At 45.4% G+C, this 21,179-nt stretch overlaps 2 protein-coding genes across 7 annotated transcripts in view; one reads left to right on the forward strand and one right to left on the reverse strand.

Annotated features, from left to right (window-relative positions):
• The window catches only part of LOC309400166 (uncharacterized protein), a 189,538-nt gene extending 170,830 nt beyond the window's left edge, over positions 1–18,708 (forward strand). The window contains exon 3 of the transcript XR_014176618.1: positions 18,689–18,708. The gene's annotated coding sequence lies outside the window, so the exon portion shown is untranslated. The remainder of the gene's footprint in view (positions 1–18,688) is intronic.
• ARHGEF2 (Rho/Rac guanine nucleotide exchange factor 2) overlaps positions 1–21,179 on the reverse strand; it is a 164,697-nt gene that overhangs the window by 84,346 nt on the left and 59,172 nt on the right. The window lies entirely within an intron of this gene.

Here is a 21,179-nt window from a genome sequence, read left to right on the forward strand (position 1 = left end):
CCGCAACCATCTGGGTCCTCATTTTACCCACCTCGCAAGGACGGAAGGCTGAGTCAACCTTCAGCCTGGTGAGATCTGAACTGCCGAACTGCAGGCAGTCAAATAAATGTAGAAAAACACAGTGGCAGATTCACATTTTGTCGTGTTGACTTTGTCCCATGGGGAGTTGGCTACGGCGGGTTGTCCTATGCGCCCCTCCCCAGATGTGCCCAGAGCCATGGGGCTGGTCTCACCGCAGAGGAAACCTTTGCCCTACCTTTGAAGCAATTTTCAACATTCCTTGTCCCTTTGAAGTTTTGTTTTCATGCTTTTCTGTTTTTTATAGAACGGGAGCCGAGGTGGCGTAGTGGGTAAAGTGCAGTACTGCAGGCTACTTCAGCTGACTGCTAGCTGTAGGTCGGCAGTTCAAATCCCAAGGTTGACTCAGCCTTCCGTCCTTCCGAGGTGGGTAAAATGAGGAGCCAGATTGTTGGGGGCAAGAGGCTGACTCTGTAAACCACTTAGAGAGGTCTGTAAAAGCAGTGCGAAGCACTATATAAGTCTAAGAGCTATTCCTTCCTTCCTTCCTTCCTTCCTTCCTTCCTTCCTTCCTTCCTTCCTTCCTTCCTTCCTTCCTTCCTTCCTTCCTGTTAGAATGCAGGATTGCAGGCTAACTCTGCCCACTGACAGCAGTTCGATCCTGACCGGCTCAAGGTTGACTCAGCCTTCCATCCTTCCGAGGCGGGTAAAATGAGGACCCAGATGGTTGAGGGGAGGGGGGCAAGAGGCTGACTCTGTAAATCGCTTAGAGAGGGCTGTGAAGCAGTGTGAAGCGGTATATGAGTCTAAGGGCCATTGCTATCCTTCTTCTTCCCTCCCTTACACCACTAGAATCGAAATGTTGGCCTTGGGCAACCTGGAACTACGCCACCTACGGTCTGACCTAAGCTTAGTACAAAAAATTGTCTGCTACAACGTCCTACTTTTCAATGACTTCTTCAGCATCAACCACAATAACACACACGGGCAAACAATAGATGCAAACTCAAGGTAAACCGCTCCAAACTCAACTGCAGAAAATACGACTTCAGCCACAGAGTGGTCAACGCCTGGAATGCGCTACTTGACTCCGTTGTTACATCCTCAACCCCCCCACAGCTTCAACCTCAAACTGTCCACTGTGGATCTCACCCCGTTCCTAAGAGGTCCGTAAAGGGGGCGTGCATAAGCGCACCAGCGTGTCTTCCATCCCTACTGTCCCCATTTATTTGTACCCATTTCCTGTGTTTATGTCCGTGTTTATACTTATATCGGTTATCTTATACATGTTCGACAAACAAAAAAAAACAAATGAATAAATCAATAATGCCCCCCCCCCCCCGCAACTTCATTGCCCACCCAAGTGGATGTCACCTGAACCCCTGGAGCTAAGCTGGCTGAGGAATTCTGGGAGTGGAAGTCCAGACCTCTTAAAGGTTGCTAAGGTTAAGAATCACGGCTGTACCCTATTCCAGGTGAGGTCTGGCTAAAGCGGAGTAGATAATTCCTTCACCGGTTATTTTGCATGGCCATTACATGTGACTCCATTTGGGTACTTGCATCGTACTGCTGGTTGATGCTGGATTTATGCATCACAAGAACACACAGAGGTTTTCAGGTGTATCTCTGCCAAGCCAGCTCACTCCCATCCTATACTGATTAACAGAGTTGGAAGAGACCTTGGAGGTCATCTAGTCCAACCCCCCGCCCAAGCAGGAGACCCTGCACCAGTTCTGACTGAGGGCAGTCCAGTCTCTTCTTGAAAGCTTCCAAGGATGAAGCTCCCACAACTTCTGAAGGCAACTTCTGTCCCATGGGTTGATGGTTCTCCCTGTCAGGAAATTCCTCCTTATTTCCAGGTTGAATCTCTCCTTGGTCAGTTTCCATCCATTATTCCTTCTCTGGCCTTTAGAAAATAGCTTGACCCCCTTCCTCCTCTCTGTGGCAGCCCCTCAAATATTGGAAGATGCTCTCCTGTCTCCCCTGGTCCTTCTCTTCCCTAGACCAGCCTTGTTCCTTCTATTCTTTTTCCTTTCTCAAGGAAAGGACTTTACATTCTCCCTGTTATATTTTATCCAGTCCTCTTCCAAAGTATCACCTGCCAATCAGATCATCAACATTCTCTAGCTGGGCCTTTAAGCAAAGTGACTTACTGAGGGCATAGGGCATAGGGCAGCTTCCCTCCAAGCTAATGGGTAACTTTTTTTTGGAAAACCATTGTGAATTCCTTCAATCTCAACAGCCAATCCCCTGGTGGCCCTCACTATCTTCCCCTATGGCTCATTTACAAGTGTCTTTATTTGAGAGACTTACATACACTATATTGCCAAAAGTATTCGCTCACAACTGCCTCTGATTATGTGGATGGGTGAGCGAATACTTTTGGCAATATAGTGTAACTGCCAATATTGTAACAACCCTGGGCACCCTACAAAACAGTAAGAACGATTCCTCCTAAACTACCAGAATAAAAATTAACACAATGTCAGTCTATTGTATTTTCGTTCAGGTCTTCTTAAAATGCAGTGCCCAGAAATGGATCCAGCATTCAGTGTGAGGTCTGAACGATGCAGAAGAATTGCTTCTTGCAAGATGGAAAAAATCATCTCTTCATCTATTGACTAGGTTTGTATTGCAGCCTCATCGCACTGTGGATGCTTTTTCCGTTGGCGATCACCCGCTACTCCCAATCTTCTGCCATAGCTATGACGGCCAATCCCAGCATCCCCCGTTTTACACAAGTCCTCGACTTACTACAGTTCATTGAGTGAACTGTTTTACTCTCTTCTCTCCTATTTCCTATGGTCTGAGTGCTCCCTCTAAATGCCTAGCTTATCCTTGCCCTCCAAAGTTTCACACACGTTTTTTTAACATCTCAACGAGTTCATTATACACCCAATTTGACAATGGCACTGAAAAAAAGGACACGTGATCATCAAGTAAGAGCATGTAAGAGGTGGGGCGCCAACACTGGTGAGAATGCAGTACTGCAGGCTGCTTCTGCTGACTGCCAACTGCTAGCAGTTCGATAGTTCCATCCTCACCAGCTCAACGTTGACTGAGCCTTCCATCTTTGCGAGGTTGGTAAAATGGGCATTTTTCCCTTAGGAAAAAACTCACCCTTTGCTTCTGGTTGAGAATATTGCCCAGCAGTGGGGCGATAGAGAAAAGGAATGAGCCATTGTGGAAGAATACCGGCAGAGGAGAGAAACTCTTGTAGAGGAACAGTGGGCTGAGCAAGAATAAATAAAAATGAGGTGCAGAGAGCTGTGAGGAAAGAATAAATATTTATTCCTAAAAGAAAAACAATTTGTCTTTAGCGAGAGGGTGACATTTGAGGGGTGTGTGTGTGTGTGTGTGTATTTATTCTTGTGAACATGCAGTTCCTCTGGGAGACATACTTTAATTAACTCTCTGTTTCCGGACTTTATCCTTTGATATGTGGATTGGGTCTAGGTAACTTATTTGGGGGTGGGAGGAAGTTTGCTCATTTTAATTGATTCACTTAGTTGCAGCTTGACCGTCAGTGATCTAGCGGAGACACTAATTCTCTCATTCAACATTGGATTCCCAGTGATATTTTAAAGGACGATGGAAATAGAATAAAGAATGAAATATATTTGGGTATAAAACTTCTCGGGATTGGCTCCAAAAAAAAAAAAAAAAAAGACCAAGCTCTGTGTCATTTTTTCCAAATAAAATTTCCGAGAAGAAGGGCATTATGGGGGATCCTCAAATGCTCCCTTCTCCTCCCTTCCTTTCCCACTCTGGGGATTTGGCATTCCCCTCCTCTTGCCGAATAAACAATCAAGCCATTGCCTTCCTCAACTACTAGCATTTAAGGAGGGGGAAGGGTTGGGCACCAGCCGTAGGGGAGAGGGGGCTATATTTAACTCAGGGACGGAACATTAGAGAGGAGGACACCCACCATACTTCTGTTCAGTCGCAAAGAGACCACGGAGGCAGCCCCCACCCCGCCCCACCCGCTAGCAAGACCAATCCAGTTTCTCAAAGATAACTAAGAAGTGTCCATATGGATATCCGGCACCTGGCCAGGATTCTTCTGCCTGCAGGAAGCCCAACAGAAGTTCTCCAGAGCATCTGTTAGGCTTCAGAGTAAAGGGCTTATTTATTATCTGTTGAGGCCAAGGAAGATCCAGGAGCACTAAGCTCATTTGGCTGCAAAACTAACTTCAGTGCAGCCTCTAAATCTTAGGAAGGAAGGAAGGAAGGAAGGAAGGAAGGAAGGAAGGAAGGGAGGGAGGGAGGGAGGGAGGGAGGGAGGGAGGGAAGAAGGAAGGCAAGAAGAATAGGGAGGAATTAGGTAGGAGAAAACAGGAATGAGGGAGGACTTGGGGGGAGAAAAGGAAAGAAGGAGGGGAGGGAGGGAGGAAGAATAGGGAGGAATTAGGTAAAAGAAAACAGGAATGGAGGAGGAATTGGGGAAGAAAAAGAAGGAAGGAAGGAAGGAAAAAATAGAGAGGAATTAGGTAGAAGAAAACAGGAATGAGGGAGGAATTCACCATGTTTTACAATGTGAACAATGTTTAACCCTCTCTAAGCAGTTTACGGAGCCAGCCTCTTGCCCCCAACAATCTGGGTACTCATTTTACCCACCTCGGAAGGACGGAAGGCTGAGTCGACCTCAGTGAGGATCGAACTGCTGAATGTGTTTCCTTTAGAACAACCAACGTTTTTGAAAACTACAATTCTAATTTCAAAGGACTCTTCTCCATTTTATTCATTGCAAATGCCCCAAGTAATAGATTTTCTCATGGGCTGGGTACGTGGGGTATATAACCCACTGGGCACCTTCTACCCTTAATTTTATGGCAAAGATGATCTTTGTTTCTGTGCTTCCCTGCTTATCTAGGGAAGAGAAGGACCAGGGGAGACAGGAGAGCAATCTTCCAATATTTGAGGGGCTGCCACAGAGAGGAGGAAGGGAGTCAAGCTATTCTCCAAGGCCAGAGAAGGAACAATGTATGGAAACTGGAGACAAGGAGAGATTCAACCTGGAAATAAGGAGGAATTTTCTGACAGGGAGAACAATCCACCCATGGAAGAGAAGTTGCCTTCAGAAGTCATAGGAGCTTCATCCCTGGAAGCTTTCAAGAAGAGACTGGACTCTGCTCTACTTCTCCAGTTGTCCATTCTCTATATTGACTGATCTCTCTACTTTATAAACTATGTCTCCAAAAAGACCACCCCCTGGAAAACCTGGCTTTGCTACTTCTGCACCGACATCTGCAACATCCAGTCCTGCCACACAGTCAAAGATTACAGATCTGATGCAACCTAAGAGCACAGAGATGGATTTGCAACAAATGCTGCAGCAACTTTTACAGGGCCAGGAAGAAATCAAGAAACAATTAAAGGAAATGAAGGAAGAAATTAAAGAGAATCAAGTCCAAATCTACAAGAACTCACAGAGACTGGACCTTGTGGAGGGTGGGGTGGCGGAGGGGAGGGGAGGGGTAGAAGCGGTGCAGAGGGGGAACAAGGAACTTGATATCCAGCAAATGAAAACAGAGTTTGAGAGAATGTCCTTTTATCTTAGATTTCAAAATGTTATAGAAGCAGATGGGGAAAATATAAGGGACATTATGACTAACATTCTAGCTGAATACATACATAAAGAAAAACAACAGATGGAATGGGAGATAGATCTGGTTTACAGAGTGAATTCAGCTTATGCCAGAACACACAATGTACCCAGGGAGGTCCATATTAAATTTCTTAGAAAAAGCACAAGAGACGAAATTCTGGGTGTACAAAGGGGGCAGGCACTGACATACCACGACAGGGAAATAACCATCCTGAAGCAGATCCCCAAGAAAATTAGGGAAAAAAGGAAAAATTATTCGCAATTGGCGAATAAATTATACCAGAAGGGGGTGTGGTTTAGATGGTTGATGCCTGAAGGTATGCTGATATTCTGGGAGGAGACAAGAATTAGAATCAATACACCCATAGAGGCACAGGCCTTTATGGAAAAAAACAAAGCGAACCTAGAAAAAACAGAAGACTCTTCAACGGTTATGCAGGACACGGGAGGGGCCGGAGCTCTGCCAGCGGGGGGAGAAGGGGCTATACCAAGAAAGCTCAGATCACAAAAATGAAATAGAAAATCACACTGTTATAAACAGACCCAAAGTAGTAATGAAACTATATCTAGACCATATATTACAATATATAAACTGATTGAAAATATTTTTAGAATTAATATGCTGATTTCATATGATTATGTATTAATGTTTTATATTCAGATGTATTCCATGAGTATGGAGGGAGGGGGCGCCTGCCACACTTTGCAACTGCCAAAATTTGTAGACCTTTCCATTTACCTTTTCCCCTATAAATGTTAAAAAAACCAATAAAATTCTTTGAAAAAAAAAAAAAGAAGAGACTGGACTGTCATCTGTCAGAAATGGTGTAGGGTCTCCTACTTGGGCTGTGGGTTGGACTAGATGACCTCCAAGGTCCCTTCCAACTCTGTTAATCTGTAAAGGATATTGAGACTCTATAAAAAGTGCAGGGAAGAGCAACCAGGATGATGAGGGGACTGGAGGCTCAAACAGACGATGAACGGTTGCAGGAACTGGGCCTGGATAGTCTAGGGAAGAGAAGGACCAGGAGAGGCAAGAGAACATCTTCCAATATTTGAGGGGCTTCCCCAGAGAGGAGGAAGGGGGTCAAGCTATTCTCCAAGGCACCTTTGAAGGCCAGACAAGGAATAATGGATGGAAACTAACCAAGGAGAGATTCAACTTGGAAATAAGGAGGAATTTCCTGACAGGGAGAACAATGAACCCATGGAACAGAAGTTGCCTTCAGAAGTTGTGGGAGCTTCATCCCTGGAGGCTTTCAAGAAAAGACTGTCAGAAATGGTATCATGACTCCTGCTTGAGCTGGGGGTTGGATTGGATGACCTACAAGGTCCCTTCCAACACTGTTGTTCTATCCCCTAACCATTTAAGCTTTTCCCTTCCCTTCCCAACCTCTCCCCACCAGCCAAAATATAGAAGGTGTTGCTTCCCTGATTTTTCTTTGTACCATTTTAAATTTAGTATTTGCTTCCTGCTTAAGTGGCAGCCAGCCAAGCAAGCTCTCCTCTTGAATTGAAGCAGCCCCTGCTGTCTCCCATCAACTATCTCTCAGCCTCAAAAGATATTCATCTGTGGTGTCACCAGGCCTTTCTCTGCCACAGCAGCTTCTTGGCCTCCCTTTCAGGAGCCACAAATGCACATCTGGGAAAAGAATAACGTACCAGGGATCTGAGAAGCAGAAGAGGGCAGAAGACGGCTTAATCGGAGCCTCTCAACTTGCTTTTAAGATCTGTTTTCAATACCAGCCAACAGTCGGTAAAAAATCCTGTGAAATGATCCTAAAGGAGGAAGCCACCCTGGGCCCTCCACGTGCAAAAGGAGGGCTGTTCCCACACTAGAACAGCTGTGCCTGCAGAGGCCAAAAAGCAGAAAGGAGAAGGGAATGCCAACTAGCTCATGGAGTGAGGGGCACGAATTCTGAACACCTGCAAATGCGAAGCAATCAGCAAAAGGCTTGTATTTTTATTATTTTTTCATAAGCTCTTCAATACCTTTATAAATGGCTTAGATGAGGGAATAGAAGGGGATTTGCAGATGACACTGGCAAGAATAGCCAGCACCCCAGAAGACAAATAACCCACACCAAATAATACTCTGCATCTCCTTTATCTTTTAGTTTCAATGTCAATGTAGCCAATCCAATATTTTCCCAATTATATTTTCATCTGTTGGGGTGTTCTCATTTTTCCAATATGGTGCAAATACAATTCTTGCTGCTGTCAATACATAGACAGGTAGACAGGTAGACAGATAGATAGAGATGGATGGATGGATAGAGATAGAGTTGGATGGATGGATGGAGATAGATAGAGATAGATAGACAGGCAGACAGACAGACAGACAGACAGACAGAAATATAGATATAGATAGATAGATAGATAGATAGATAGATAGATAGATAGATAGATAGATAGATAGATAGATAGATAGATAGATAAGAGAGAGGGGGAGGGAGGGATAGAGATACATAGATAGATAGATGATAGATAGATAGATAGATAGATAGATAGATAGATAGATAGATAGATAGATAGATAGATATGGATGGGTAGAGATAGATATATAGAGAGATGGATGGATGGGTAGAGATAGATAGATAGTTGGAGGGATGGATGGAGGGATGGATAGAGATAGATAGAGATGGATGGATGGATGGATGGATGGATAGATATCGATAGAGATGGATGGATGCATGGATGGATGGAGATAGATAAGATAGATAGATGATAGATAGATGATAGATAGATAGATAGATAGATAGATAGATAGATAGATAGATATAGAGATGGATGGATGGATGGATAGATATAGAGTTGGATGGATGGATGGAGATAAATAGAGATAGATAGATAGATAGATAGATAGATAGATAGATAGACAGACAGACAGACAGACAGACAGACAGACAGACAGACAGACAGACAGACAGACAGACAGACAGACAGAATTATAGATAGATATAGATATAATATAGATACCCTGTTTCCCTGAAAATAAGACCTCCCTGGAAAATAAGCCCAATTGGGCTTTTGAGCACATGCACTAAAATAAGCCCTCCCCAAAAATATTGCAACACATCAGCAGCCATGAGGGGACCACGCTCGCTGCCTCCTGCACCTCAAAAATAATAAGCCCTCCCCGAATAAGGCAACTGCTTATTTTGGGTAAGACCCTGTCTCATTTTCAGGGAAACATATTTTGCCATCTTTAACCCTTTGGAAGGCTCAAGGTTGGGTTAGGACGTTTCCTCTTCTGGGATGGGCCTTGCTTGGTCCCCCCCCCCCCACGTCCAGCTGTGATTCCTGATGCTGCCAAGGCAGAGTCCCTTCCCTTGAGCCCACAGAACAGGTGCAGAAGCATTAGCAACTCTGATGGAGATCCCCCCCCCCCCCAATGCTACATGACTGCAGCATTAGTGATGGGAAAATGATGTTTTTCCCCCTCTTCCACAGCAGGAATCCCTATTCTTCTGCCAGATATGTTCCTGAAGCCACGGCCAATTTGCCTCTGTGGTGCTGGGTTACATCTACCCCACAGAGTTCAGGATTTTTTTTTTTTTGCAGTGTCTCAACATGAAGTTAGAGAGAGAAAGAGAAAGGGGGGGAGGGAGGGAGGGGGAGAGAGAGGGGAGGTAAGGAGGGAGGGAGAGAGCGAGAGAGGGAGGGAGGGAGAGGGAGGGAGGATGGAGGGACGGGCAGCCTCAAGGACTACAAACCCAACAGGGAGCTAAGGTCCCGATCATTCTTGCAAAATATTGACAGAAGCTGAGCAAAATTTACAGGCATTCATCTCGTATCACATCCTAAGCTATGGAGAGGGAGCCCCCCTTTCCGCCCCCGCTTGCGTGGAGCCATACCCACCCACCCCTCTCCCTCCCCTCCCCCCTGGTCTGCAAAGCCGGAAAGATTGAGGAACTTTGTGTTAAACGATCTGGGTGTGTGTAATGTTGCCATGGATGGCTGTGAAGGTTGGACCACAAGGAAGGCTGAAGAATGGAGGCCTTTGAACTCTGGGGCTGGAGAAGAAGACTCCTGCATTGAGTCCCTTGGACTGCAAGGCCATCCAACCGGTCAGTCCTGGAGATCAATCCTTTCTGCTCTTTAGAAGGCCGGATCCTGAAGAGGAAACTCAAAGGCTTTGGCCACCTGATGAGAAGGAAGAAGGACTCCCTGGAGAAGAGCCTCATGCTGGGAAAGATGGAGGGCAAAAGAAAAGGGGACTTCTATCTACCTGTCTGCCTGCCTGCTTACCTATTGACTTACCTACCTACCTACCTACTTACCTACCTACCTATATAATTATCGATCCATCCATCAATCCATCCATATCTATCTATCTCTCTTATCTATCTATATCTATCTATCCTCTATCTATCTATCTATCTATCTATCTATCTATCTATCTATCTATCTATCTATCATCTATTTATCTATCTATCATCTATCTATCTATCTCTGTCTACCTACCTACCTACCTACTATCTATCTATCTATCTATCTAATCTATCTATCTATCTATCTATCTATCTATCTATCTATCTATCATCTATCTATCATCTATCTATCTATCTATCTATCTATCTATCTATCTATCTATCTATCTATCTATCATCTATCTATCTATCTATCATCTATCTCTATCTATCTATCTATCTATCTATCTATCTATCATCTACCTACCTACCTACCTACCTACCTACCTACCTACCTACCTGTCTCAAGTACTTTTGCCACGTAAGGAGAAGAAAGGACTCCCTGGAGAAGAGCCCCATGCTGGGAACGATGGAGGGCAAAAGAAGAAGGGGATGGCAGAGAAGGAGGGGGCTGGATGGAGTCACCAAAGAAGTCGGCCTGAGCTTCAATGGACTCCAGAGGATGGCAGAGGACAGGAAGGCCTGGAGGAACGTGGTCCATGGGGTCGCGATGGGTTGGACACGACTTCGCAACTAAAACAACAATGTGTAAAAACTTGACCGAGGGACAACATTCCTTGGATATATTTAAATCAGATGAGCTCTGGGTTCTTTCCAACTCTATGACGCGGCTGTGGTTCTCCTTGGCATAACACATAATTATTTTCAAGGGAATCATCACCATGATGTACAGCCAGCACAGGAGTCATACTGGTTCAATGCAAAAGCTGTCCACTGGGCCAGACAGAAAGTGTATGTGTAGCTCTTACTCATTAAGCAGAGCACTTCCGAATGGGGAAGACAACAGTGGTGTGAAAAAGAAGGCACACCGCTTTGAGTTCTACAGTTTTATGTATCGGGTTTTATAGTAAAAATCATCTGGTCCTTAGTCGTTCTTAAAAGTAGATAAATACAATTTCAGATAAACAACAGGACGTGACATTATTACCCCCATGTCATCATTTATTTTGCAAAAAGAAAGCCAAGAAGGAGAAGTCGTGTGTGACAAACTAAGCACACCTTATGATTTTGCATCCAGTTTTGGTCCCCACGCTATAAAAAAGAGGTTGAGACCCTGGAAAGAGGGCAGAGAAGAGCAACCAGGATGATGAGGGGACTGGAGGCTAAAACAGACAATGAACGGTTGCAGGAACTGGGCCCTGGCTGGTCTAGGGAAGAGAAGGACCAGGGGAGACAGGAGAGCATCTTCCAATATTTGAGGGGCTGCCCCAGAGAGGAGGAAGAGGAAGTCAAGCTATTCTCCAAAGCATCCGAAGGCCAAAGAAGGAAGAATGGATGGAAACTGACCAAGGAGAGATTCAACCTGGAAATAAGGAGGAATTTCCTGACAGTGAGAACAATCAACCCATGGAACAGAAGTTTCCTTCGGAAGTTGTGGGAGCTTCATCCCTGGAGGCTTTCAAGAAGAGACTGGACTGCCCTCTGTCAGAAACGGTGTAGGGAGTCTCCTGCTTGGAAGTGGGGTTGGACTAGATGACCTCCAAGGTCCTTTCCAACTCTGTTAATCTGTAAATGATATTGAGACCCTGGAAAGAGGGCAGAGAAGAGCAACCAGGATGATGAGGGGACTGGAGGCTCAAACAGACGATGGACGGTTGCAGGAACTGCTTAGCGACAGAAATTCCCAATGATGGCCGTAAGTCAACGAGACTCCCTTTTTACTGGGCTTCCACCCCACACATCCCTTCTCTTATGTCGGTGAGGTTCCCCCTCCTTTCTGCCGCAAGGTTGCTATCGCTGCTATTTATAAGAGGCCACTGGAAACTCAACCCAATCGGTCCACCCAAACTTCCTCTGCGGCCCGTTGGGGACATTTTTTGGGGGGGATTTCCTCCGGTCTCTGCAGCTGGGACCAAAGCTGTGCTGGTGTCAGGAACCTTATCAGGCTCCCGCCTTGCTTGGACTCTTCCTGAACTGGGACAGATCTGCTGGAACAACAAACAGACAGCGGGAGATCTTGTTTATATCCCCGACAGGCTGGCAGGATGGAAGCCGGAAGGGGATGGGGGTTTACCAGTGGGGTGCTGTCTCTTGAGTCAATCTCCTCCTTCCCCCCCCCTTTTTTTTTTTGAAGCCTTTCTGTGATGCAGGACTCGCTGCTAGCTACCGCAAGGATGATAAGCGCTGAGTGGGAGGAGAAATGTGCAAGACAGAGGAGGGAGGCCTCCCTGCAAAAGTTTCACAGGCGAAGATTAGGATTTAACAGATTAACAGAGTTGGAAGGGACCTTACAGGTCATCTAGTCCAACCCCCCACCCCACCCAAGCAGGACACCATTTCTGACAGATGGCAGTCCAGTCTCTTCTTGAAAGCCTCCAGGGATGAAGCTCCCACAATTTCCAAAGGCAACTTCTGTTCCATGGGTTGATTGTTCTCCCTGTCAGGAAATTCCTCCTTATTTCCAGGTTGAATCTCTCCTTGGTCGGTTTCCATCCATTATCCATTATCTGGGCTTCAGGGGCTTTGGAGAATAGCTTCAGCCCCTTCCTCCTCCTCTCTGGGGCAGCCCCTCAAATATTGGAAGATGCTCTCCTGTCTCCCCTGGTCCTTCTCTTCCCTAGACTAGCCAGGCCCAGTTCCTGCAACCGTCCATCATAGGTTTTAGCCTCCTGGCCTTTGAGCATCTTAGATAGATTCAGATTAACAGAGTTGGATGGGATCTTGTAGGTCATCTAGTCCAACCTCCTACCCAAGCAGGATACCCTATACCAGATGCCAGCCTAGTCTCTTCTTGAAAGCTTCCAGGGATGAAGCTCCCACAACCTCCGAAGGCAACTTATGTTCCGTTGGTTGTAGAAGTACTGTAGAATATTGTAGAAGTAAACTCTCTCAGCCCTCATTCCTGCTAGGTTTTAATTAGGATAACAGAAAAAAAACAGAGGTGGAAGTGGCCCTTGGAGGCCTTCTAGTCCAACCCCTCTGCTCAGGCAGGAAACCCTACATCATTTCAGACAAATGGTTGTCCAATCTCGAGTGTTGTAGTACCCACAACTTCTGAAGGCAAGCCGTTCCACCAGTTAATTGTCCTCACTGTCAGGAAGTTTCTTCCTTAGTTTCAGGCTGCTTCTCTCTTTGGTTAGTTTCCATCCGTTGTTTCTTGTCCTGCCTTCAAAAGGACTTCGGAGAATATGTTGACCCCTCTCTTCTTTGTGGCAGCCCTTCAATATTAGAAGACTGCTATCATGTCTCCCCTGGTCCTTCTTTCTATTAAACTAGACATACCCAGTTCCTGCAACCATTCTTCATATGTTTTAATCTCCAGTCTCCTAATCCTCTTTGTTGCTCTTCTCTGCCCTCTTTCTAGAGTCTCCACATCTTTTTTTAAATATCATGGCGACCAAAACTGGATGCAATATTACCAACGCATTATAAAGAGGTACAAATACTTCATGTGCCTACCATCCCTGTCTTAAAGGTAAAAGTTCTCCTCGCCCATATGTGCTGGTCGTTCCCGACTCTAGAGGGCGGTACTCATCTTCGTTTCAAAGCCGAAGAGCCAGCGCTGTCCAAAGACGTCCCCATGGTCATGTGGCTGGCATGACTCAACGCCAAATGCGCACGGAAGGCTGTTCCCTTCCCACCAAAGGTGGTCCCTATTTTCCTACTTGCATTTTTTACCTGCTTCTGAACTGCTAGGTTGGCAGAAGCTGGGACAAGAAACAGGAGCTCACTCTGTTACGCGGCGCTAGGGATTCAAACCGCCGAACTGCCAATCTTTCTGATCGACCAGCTCAGCATCTTAAGACCTTGTCCTACTGCCCCCGTTTATCTGTATTTCCTTCCTTTGTTCATGATTATATTCTAACTATACTTGTTATCTTGTATATGTTGGACAAATAAATTAAGTAAGTAAGTACCAAAAGGGCTGCTGTGTAGAACAGGAGCAGAATTGTTCGTTTCAGAAGAAAGACAAGAAGAAAAATAAAAGAGATCTAAATTACAAGGAAGGAGGCTTTAGAATCTCTTAATGGCAGAGCTGTTCCCTAATGGAAAAAACTGCCTCTGGGCACAGGGGTGGGGGGCGAGGATGGGGGTGAAATGCCTTCACTGGAAGCATTTAAAAGTTTGAGAGGCAATCCTCAGGGCTGCTATGGGGTATTGAACTGCTGTTTCGAGCAGGAGGTTGAACCAGGTCCCTTCCTCTGGCGACTTTCTATATTTTAATTTAGCATCTTCTAGGAATACCGGTAGTCCTCGACTTACAAGAGTTAGTTTAGTGACCGTTCGAAGTTACTGTTCTGACCGAGGCTTCTCGAGAGCATGAAGCAAACTCCTTGTTGTCCCGACAAAAAACCCTTTTATTAATTGACTGTGAATTCTGCTCCTTCACATCCAGCAAACTCTTTCAAAGGAGGATTTACGGTCACAGACCTACTCTGGCTTGGAGAGCTGCCAGGCCGACATCTGCAAAACTTGGCAAGGAGTTTCGGAGAGTCACGAACCAATTAAGCAAACGAATTGTCTCCTGCAAGCTCCACTCCCCTGTTGCTCCTCTTTTATTCCCTCTGGGAGGGGCCATTCATCGTCCACCTGTGGCCTTCCTCCCAATTCGATCCCTGTTCTTTAGCTCTTCCCTTCGCCTGGCAACTCTGCGCATGGGCAGGCTTCTCAGTGTGCTTTCTCCTCCTCTTCCTCCTCCCCCACTCCTCCTCCTTGCAAATACCTCTCACTTCTAGCACTGATGATATTCCCTAGTTTGTGTCATGAAATGTCTGTGAGGAAACAACCAAGCTCAGAGACCAGGGACAATACTAGTCCTTCCCACTGAACTCCCCCTATTCTTCCCTTTTTGCAGGGAGGAAGAGTTCCAACTGCTCTTGCGACAGGCAGGCAGAGCATCAGCAGAGCCCCAGGACATGGCAGGACGGAACGAGTGAAGGCCGATGAGGACTATCTGAAGATCTGAATCTGGATCCATCAGCCCTAGGCGGGAAGACCGGAACGGCAGAGCGGAAATGTGGAAAACAGCACAGCCCGCAGACCTAATTTTGCAAAGCTTCTTCTCCCGTAATATTGTACTGCAAACTAGCACATACAAAACCTTTGCCAGACCACTCCTCGAATACAGCTCGTCTGCCAGAAATCCACACTGTATATCGGACGTTAATATAATTGAGAGAGTCCAGAGGTATTTCACGAGAAGAGTCCTCCACTCCTCTTGCTCACAACAGAATCCCTTACGCCACCAGGCTCGAAATTTTGGCCTTGGACAATCTGGAACTACGCCGCCTACGATTGAACCTAAGCGTAGTAAATAAAATAGTCTGCTACAATGTCCTACCTGTCAACGACTACTTCAGCTTCAACCTCAATTACACACCCGCAAACATTCAATACTGCTCCAAACTCGACTGCAGAAAATACGACTTCAGCCACAGAGTGGTCAACGCCTGGAATGCTCTACTTGACTCCGTGGTTACATCCTCAAACCCCCCACAGCTTCAACCTCAAACTGTCCACCGTGGACCTCGCCCCATTCCTAAGAGGTCCGTAAAGCGGGCGTGCATAAGAGAAGGAGTAGGGCCTTCTCTGTGATGGGCCCAGCCCTCTGGAATGACCTCCCACCCCTCCCGACATTAGGACAACTACCGATCTCCGCTCCTTCCGAAAGAAACTCAAGACCCACCTGTTCCAACTAGCCGGCCTGGCTTAATTAGAACTTTATTCTCTAATCCCCCTGGCAATTTTAAATTGTAAATTTTAGGGTATTTTAATTGTCTTTTAACTTTATTGTTACTGTCTTTTAACTTTGTGGCTATTGTTATTTATGAACTGTAAAATGTTTTATGTATATATATACCTCCTCCTGTGCCATATGCTTGTGTATTTAATTGTACGCCGCCCCGAGTCCCTTCGTGGAGAGGGAGCGACTTATAAATTAAATAAATAAATAAATAAATAAATAAATAAATAAATAAATAAATAAATAAATAAATAAATAAATAAATAAATAAATAAATAAATAAAATAAGCGCACCAACGTGCCTGCTTTATTCGTACCCGTTTCCTGGGATGTTATTCATGTTTATTCTTATCCCTGTCGTCTTGTACATGAGTGACAAACTAACAAACTAAATAATATTTGGCACTTTTATGGCATCGGAGACTTGTTTAAAACAGGAGGACAAAGCGATGTGGGGGTGGGTGGGTGGGGGGCTAAACCGGGGAGGCCCGCAGCTGGACAAGGCCAGAGAGGCGGGGGCGGGAGGTTAAGGGGGAGCTGTGTCTTTGTTTGCCAATGGGAGAACAGTTAGAATGTATTCGTGGTCACAAAGTTAGCAAAAACAAAGGCACAAAGCAGGATGCGAATGTTACAATTGGCGGCAGATGACTGGTGGGCTTCTCAAGAGCGTGCTTAATTTTACAGGCTGCGTAACAAGAGTTGGCGACATTCAAGGAAACTGAGAGATACCGATCTGAGAGTAACAACTGGGCAAAAAAGGGTAAGAATTTGCCAGGGGGGAGGGGGGACGTGACAGGAGCCGCACTCAATCCCGGTTTGTCTGCAGGGCCGCAGGCTAAACTCAGAGGGAACTTTTGACATCAGCACCTCCAAAACGTGGTGGGAATAAAAACAAAACATTAAAGGCTAGAAACTGGGAGGTGGTGAGTTCTAGTTCTAGCCTTAGGCAGGAAAGCCGGCGGGGTGATTTTGAGCCAAGGACTAGGAAACAGTGAGTTCTAGTCCTGCTTTAGGCACAACAGCCAGCGTGGTCATACGACTCTATCAAGCCTGAGTAAGGCCACACTTGAGAGTTCCTGCATCAAGTTTTGGTCCCCACTCTATACAAAAGAGGTTGAGACCCTAGAAAGAGTGCAGAGAAGAGCAACCAGGATGATGAGGGGACTGGAGACTATAACATATGATGGACGATTGCAGGAACTGGGCCTGGCTAGTCTAGGGAAGAGAAGGACCAGGGGAGATAGGAGAGCATCTCCCAATATTTGAGGGGCTGCCCCAGAGCGGAGGAAGGGGGTCAAGCTATTCTCCAAAGACTCTAGAAAGAGCGCAGAGAAGAGCAACAAAGAGGATTAGGGGACTGGAGACTAAAACATATGAAGAACGGTTGCAGGAACTGGGTATGTCTAATGAAAAAAAGGACTAGGGGAGACATGATAGCATCTTCCAATATCTCAAGGGTTGCCACAAAGAAGAGGGAGTCAAGCTATTCTCCAAGGCACCTGAAGGTAGAACAAGAAGCAACGGGTGGAAACTAATCAAGGAGAGAAGCAACTTAGAACTGAGGAGAAATTTCCTGACAGTTAGAACAATTAATCAGTGGAACAGAAGTTGCCTCCAGGAGTTGTGAATGCCCCAACACTGGAGGTTTTTAAGAAGATGTTGGATAGCCATTTGTCTGAAATGGTATTGGGTTTCCTGTCTAGGCAGGGGGTTGGACTAGAAGACCTCCAAGGTCCCTTCCAACTCTGCTATTGTATTGTATTGTAAAGCCCCTGAAGGCCAGACAAGGAAGAATGGATGGAAACTGACCAACGAGAGATTCAACCTGGAAATAAGGAGGAATTTCCTGACAGGGAGAACAATCAACCCATGGAACAGAAGTTGCCTTCGGAAGTTGTGGGAGCTTCATCCCTGGAGGCTTTCAAGAAGAGATTGGACTGCCGTCTGTCAGAAATGGTGTAGAATCTCTTGCTTGGGCAGGGGGTTGGACTAGATGACCTACAAGGTCCCTTTCAACTCTGCCTATCTCCAGCTGGGTGACGGTCAGTCTCTCTCAGTCCAGTCCTCTCCACACAGGGTTGTTTTTTGTGGGGAAAATATGTTCGCTGCCTTGAGTTCTTTGTAAAAATCATAAAGGCAGGATGTACATAAATAAAAGTTATGTGATATTATCATCTCACTGTTTTGAAACGGGGGGCTTTGCGGTTTGTATAATTATTGCGTAAAACTGACTGGTACTGTCACGCTTCTAGTTTTTAATTTTTTAATGCAAAATTATAATTGTAGTTTTTTTTTTTAAAGGGCCATAAAGGTGGGCAAAATTCACTTCACAAATATCTTGGTTTAACAACCGTAACTGTGGTCGTAAGCTGAGGACTACCTGTAATAACAAGTGAGCAAAGGACCAAAGAGTTGCACAAGGATTTGTAACGCACCCTGCAGTTCTGCCTAGAAACGCTACCTTGTCATTCAACTGTTCGTATTTTGTAAATGCTAAATATAGATTTCACAATTCAATGCAGGGCGAAACTTGTCGGTTTCCTTTACTGAGGCAGGTTTGTGTGAAAATGCTGGGAAAGGCAAATTTCACATATATATTTTTTCTGTCCCCTCCCTGTTCCTGCTATCACAGCTCCAAAAGTGGTGAGAACAATTTACAACTTGAAATAGGAACGTTTTAGAGCTGTTTATTTTATTTTTAGCTGATATCCCGGCGTTGCCCGGGTATTTATTTATTTATAGGGGGAAAATGACCGGACCAAACGTAATTTCTAATGTTGCATTTTCCACCTTAACAGAGGGAGCCCCCTTGTGGAGTACTCTGAAGCCATTATCATGACAACTCAACTCCGCTGCACAGCAGTAGCCATTTTACAGTACAGTAGAAACCATTTGAAGGCACAACAGGCTGTATCTTAACAGAACACACACCCTGTGGGTTGTTAGGGGTGTCTTACCCCCACAGTATTTCTCTTCAGAGGGTAAATCATCTGTGTACCAAATTTGGTTGAAATTCCTCGAGGTGTTTCAGAGTTATGCTGGAACATACATACATACAGCCTTTTCTATACAGATTAAAAATTTTTAAAAAAATAAGTCGAAGCAGAACTTTTCCAGCGAGCAAAGCAGAGAAATTTATATAGATAAAAGAAGTGGGAGGGGGAGAACACTATATAGCAACAAAGAAATTATGCGAGCCCTTGAGAAATTTGGCAGTTTATGAGAAGAGGCTGTCAACAACCTTAAAAGGGAAACAATTGTCTTGATCACTAAGCAATGCGGTCATTTTAAAAAAAATCAACAGATAATCGCTCCCGATTTTACTATTTTTACCATGGTTGTTAAATAAATCACTGTGGTTGTTAAGTGAATCCATCTTCCCCCATTTGACTTTGTTCACTGGAAGCCATCTGAGGTGGCCAGAGATCACGATTGCGTGACCTCAGGACATTGCAACTAGTGTAAATGCCCAGTGCCCAAATTGCAATCTCGTGACCAGGGAAGGGGGCGCAACAGTCATAACTTTGAGGATGGGTCATAGGTCCGCAGCTCATCTCTCTCCTCCTAATTTATGACTTTTCTGTCACTCCCGAGAGGCTCCCAAACAGTATTATTTAACTTTATTTGCATTTAAGAAGAAGTGCCTTGCAAATGGTCAGAATTGGGCTGGAGGTGAGATTGGATTTCATCAACAGCCGAGGGCCTTCTACGTCCCTGCCTTTTTTCAAGTACTGTCCTAACTACAAAATGTCGTTAAACAAATGGTCATAAGGCGAGGACTACCTGTAATTCTCCATCACTGACCCACAGTTTCATTTCTGAAAGCACCATGAGATTTCTAAAACGTATGAAGAACGGTCGAAGGATTTGGGTCTGGCTAGTCTAGAGAAAAGAAGGACCAGGGGGGACACGATAACAGTCTTCTAGTATTTGAGGGGCTGCCACAAAGAAGAGGGGAGATCAATTTATTTTCCAAAGCAGCAGAAGGCAGAACAAGAAGCAATGGATGGAAACTAATCAGGAAGGGAAGCAAGCTGGAATTAAGGAGAAACTTCCTAACAGTGAGGACAATTAACCAGTGGAACAGCTTGCCACCATAAGTTGTGGGTGCTCCTCCATCACTTGAGTTTTTTTAAAGAAAGGATTGGAGAGACACTTGTCTGAAATGATCTAGGGTCTCCTGCTTGAGCTGGGAGTTGGACTAGAAGACCTCCAGGGTCCCTTCCAGCTCCATTCTGATTGAAATGATCTAGGGTCTCATGCTTTGAGCAGGGGGTTGGACTAGAAGACCTCCAAGATCCCATTTCCAGCTCTATTCTGATTGAAATAGTATTGGGTCTCCTCCTTGAGCAGCGGGTTGGACTAGAAGACCTCCAAGGTCCCTTCTCCAACCCTATTCTGATTGGATTGATGGATTTCCACTCTTTCCAAAAATCTGCAGCCAGTATCATTGGCAAGAGGCGGTTTCCAGCAAAAGCCTCACTGAAAATCACGCTCTGCAGCTTTTAAGGTTGGCTAGACCTGTCACTCCAGACTGCCACGTGTCCCATGAAGAGGGCTGCTGCTACATATTCACACTATCACTTAGGCCGGGGTTCAGCAACCTTAAACACTCAAAGAGGCACAAGGGTCCTAAATGGAAGTACACACACACAGACCCTGTTCAATTCTGGAGCCGACCGGAAGTCCAGTTCCCCCACCATAGAGTCTCCTCCTAGCGCAGCATCCTTTTTCCTCCACCTGTCCTAACTGAAAGCTCTATCAACTGTGGAGCCCACCGGCAACAGGGAGCCGCAGCAGAGGGATGAAAGAGCCACATGCGGCTCCGGAGCCACACAGCTTGCTGACCCCTGACCTAGGAAGCTGTTGCATCCTCACGTGTAAAACTGAGAACTGGCTTCTGGACCAAAACCTTTGTATCAAGTTCTCTTCAAGCAATGGGAAAACAGAAAAGAAAATATTAAACATATAAGTATATGTTCAAGAGCGAGATATAAAGGGGCGGGGTGTTAATAGGATCAATTAGGGAAGGTAAGGGAATAAGAAATGATACCAAATTATATTTGGGTTTGCAGAAATACCATCCCAAGGAAACATAAATTGAGATTTGAAAGAGACACCTAAAACAATAGAAAAAGAAAGGGAGAGAGGAGGAGAAAATGAAAGAAAGACGGGGGGAAAGAAGAAAGAAATAAGGAGAGGAGGATGGAAGGGAGAAGGAGAGAGAGTAGGAAGGGGAAGGGGAAATGCAGGAGTAGGAGAAAGGTAAGGGAAGAAGGAAGGGGAAGGAGAGGAGGAAGGAAGGAAGGAAGAAAGAAGAGAATGGAGGGAGGGAGAAAAGGGAGAGAGGAGGAGAGAATGAAAGGAAGACAGGGGGAAGAAGAAAGAGGTAAGGAGAGGAGGATGGAAGGGAGAGGAAGAGAAGGAGAGAGGATAG

The sequence above is a fragment of the Natrix helvetica genome (assembly GCF_964273705.1).
Source record: "Natrix helvetica genome assembly, chromosome: 16".
Lineage (NCBI taxonomy): Eukaryota > Metazoa > Chordata > Lepidosauria > Squamata > Natricidae > Natrix > Natrix helvetica.